Consider the following 3,681-nt stretch of genomic DNA (forward strand, 5'->3'; position numbering starts at 1 on the left):
GATAAGGTAATGATGATGTTAAATTTATTATGGGACATGTATTCTTTTTCTGTGACTTATAATGAAATAGTATTAATATTTTAAATTAAAAGCATAAATTTATGGATATCAACTTCTATTATATGCGGAACACGACGTTTTTGAGAATATTTATACGGTACTAAATCACGTAGATAAATGGTTGTCACATTCTATATGTGCACGTCATGAAAAACAAAACGTGGATCGGGTTTGCTCGCGCACGTCACAGCTGATGGTCCCAGTATATTGTCTTGGAAGTATTGTCCAATGACCCTCCAATATCCCGCCCTGTTACATTTCTCGCCGATCCTCAAATCTGTCATGCTGACGTTGTTCGTTAGGACGCCTCCATACATAAACGTCCGCATCTGTCCAGAATGAATCGGGACTCATCTAAAAAAGTTACACGAGAACATGATTTTTCTGGGAACACCATCAGCGCCTGGCTGGTCGTGGCCATGTGGTAACGGTTGTTCAAGATGTGGCAGTGTCCAATTGTTTGGTCAGTTACTTGCCTGTGAACAGCGTTTTGAATTCAGTATTCGGGCTTTATTTGTAACGTTTCGGTTGATATTTATCCTGGACTTTTCTTGATGTCCCAGGACTCGGGGCCAATCATTAACACTTGCCCTGTAGAAACCTGTTCCAAACCCCGCAATTCGGAGATTAATACACATTGGACATACCAGCTTCTCCTTGCTTAGTTCTACCAGTATGAAGAGGGACATTAGCCCCGAGGTGGTCATTACGACTCATTCAAAAGCGGATCACAAATACAAAGGAAACAAACGCAGAGAGCTTACCTGCTACTGTGGCTATTAAAACATTTGAATACTCATGGCCCAGAGTGATTTCCGACCTCTCGCTGGTCTACAAATGAAGAGTGACTCCCTACCCACGTGCATTGAGGAAGTGCATTGTCCTCATGCAATGTTTCGGAATGTGTAAGCGTCAGGTTTTGGTTTTGAAACTGTTTGGGCTCCAGCAGACATCTTTTCAAAGTTAATGTTACTTCTGCTCATGGCATTTATTTTTCATGACTCTCTACTTTAGTACAGGAGCTAAGCCAGGAAAAAATAATTTTGTTCAACACCTTCTACATAAAAGGTCTGACTACACAGTTTGATCCAGGAGAGCCTACTGAACATTTCTAGGTACTGTGTAATCCCAAATTATAGGGTAGGTAAAAAGAGGCATTTTAATGGAAGGTATCCATTGAAAAAACTATGTTCACTTTATAGATACATCTGCATCGTGAGATAGATACAACATCTGTAATAACTGTTACATATGTCACAGCATTATGAAACAAAGCACAGAATTACTTCAGTGACAAAGAAAGATTTCTAGTTGTAGAATATTACTACATAGACAAAAGGCAGCCATGACGGCCATTTTTCAAAATGGCCGACATTTGGCAAATTAACCATTCTGAAAAGGGCATGGTACATACTAATTATGACCTATGATTGCTTTTATATGTGTAATCCACACATACAACTGAGCACACTTAGTGCTTTAATAATTCCTTGATGTAAATCCAGTCAAGACGTAATATCTGTTTGTCATAATAGACATTTTACATAATGGTCGCCATTCACCACCTAGTTTTTATCAATGAAATATATGGCTTAACAACGAAGTACTTCATTAACATATACTGTTTTGTTCATGCATTTTACAATATGTTAATGGTAATGCCATGTTTAACGAATCAACAGGAAGTTAGAAATCTAAAAGTTTAGCATCAGTAGTAAACTTGGGGTCAGAGTCCAATTCTTTTATGAATATTTGGAATTGCGTCACATTTGGTACGGTATCTGCATATGTATTGTATAAATATATAGAGACAAAGTGTACAAGTGTTTAACATAGCGTTCCTTTGACATTGTACAATGTGTAACACGTCTGAATAACTGGACTCTATTCTCTATCAAAATCACCCATCCCTTGTACTTGGATTATAACACTCATCTTCAGAAACAGGCACCAGTGCAAGATAGTTCAATGGCACTGCATGCATATGTTGTTGTGCGGCATGATGACTGTTTGCAATTGCAGGATTTCAATTCCAAAAGTCCTTTGAGTGGGGGATGCTTTGTCATCAACACAGGCTGAATTAAACCATCTTTTGTCTCTCAGCCATGGCCATCAACAGAAGGAAGATCACGCATGGCTTGCAATGCCCTTCTCCAGACATAGGCTTGGTGGTTTGCTCGTTTCATGCTCTGGATAAGGCTGTTTTAGGTTAGCGGTAATCTTTCATTGTTGAGTTGCTTCTTAGAGTAAAGCCAGTACTCTGCCTTCCTGCCAGCCCTGTCATCAACTGTATAGAGACCGCAAATGAATTCCTCACAAAGATAATTCTTCCCCTAACTCAAAGGATTCACCAAGCTGTGCTGATTTGGTGAACATCACTGTTCAATAGAAAATAGTCCTGACAGTGAACTGGTCGAGTCACATCCGGTGAGTACATGCAGTGATGGACCTAGAGCTTTGCAAACGTTCGGTCTTGATTCTTGAGCACAGAGAATGAACAGGTACAGACCTCAGCTTGTCTACAATGCCTGTATGGAACCGAAGTTCTTGACACTCGAGATCAGCAAAGGAAACGTACAAAGCATAGCAACATCTGTATCTGGTGACTGAATCACAATCCTCTGGTTTTCAGAAGAAGCATGTTTGGCATGTAAGAGGAGCTGAGTGTCTACTTCCTCGTGGTATGATGTCAGATACTGGACATCCTCATAATGACCCTTTGTTATCACTACAGCTATTTCTCCATCACTGAAGCCACAACCTAAGACTAATTGCTCAGTGGCTGTGAGGTTGTCTTGGCCAATACGTGTCCAGGTTTGTGAGAAATCATAGAGGTTCTCTTTATTTGTTTTTAGGGTTGTTGATGTACTTCTGTCACTGTCATTGAAGTTGTTTGACAGATACACGCTTGTATCAAACGGCCTGAAGTGTCCTGAGGCATCACAACTCCAGTAGCAATGTTGATAAGAGGCATTGTGTCACCAAATACATCATGAAATAATAACGGATTTGTCATCACCCCTGATGCCAAGCATGTAATTAACTGCTGGACATCATCTTCATCCCGTTTAAATCTGTTTGGAGCTGACTCCTTGTGTGTGCCCACAGTCGCTGCACGTTCAAGACATGTTAGAAACCATCATTCTTGTACCTCTGTCTTTTTAGTTATTCCAATTATGACCCCATGTGCTTTGTCTCCAAATTCACAGTTTGCTCAAGTGCCATATCTGTCCATGTCTGGGCAAACGGTTGACAAGATCGGCTTATTGCATGGTTCCATTTATGAACCCTTTATGCAAGTCTGGATGTCTCTCTGATAGGAGGTTCATGTCCGAAAGGTACACTGGTAAGCATCTTGAGTTGTTCTGTCTGTCCATAGCAAAGAAATATGGAGTCAGTGCAGCAGTGGATGATAGGTGTAGTGACCAAATACCTGTCATCTCCGCCTTGATGAACCGAAGCTGGAATGTAATAATCCCAAAATGCATATGTTTGGCTCTTTGTTTACATCTGATTCCGGAAAGTGGTAAACTGGAGAATGACTGTTTTGGTTTCATTCCCCTTGTTAATCAGCCAGTTTACAAATGTTTGCCATTGTAAATGAAAAAGGGCTTCCATCAA

The sequence above is a fragment of the Haliotis rubra genome, unplaced genomic scaffold (assembly GCF_003918875.1).
Source record: "Haliotis rubra isolate DU_JTF1 unplaced genomic scaffold, ASM391887v1 Scf664, whole genome shotgun sequence".
In the NCBI taxonomy this organism is placed as follows: Eukaryota; Metazoa; Mollusca; class Gastropoda; order Lepetellida; family Haliotidae; genus Haliotis; species Haliotis rubra.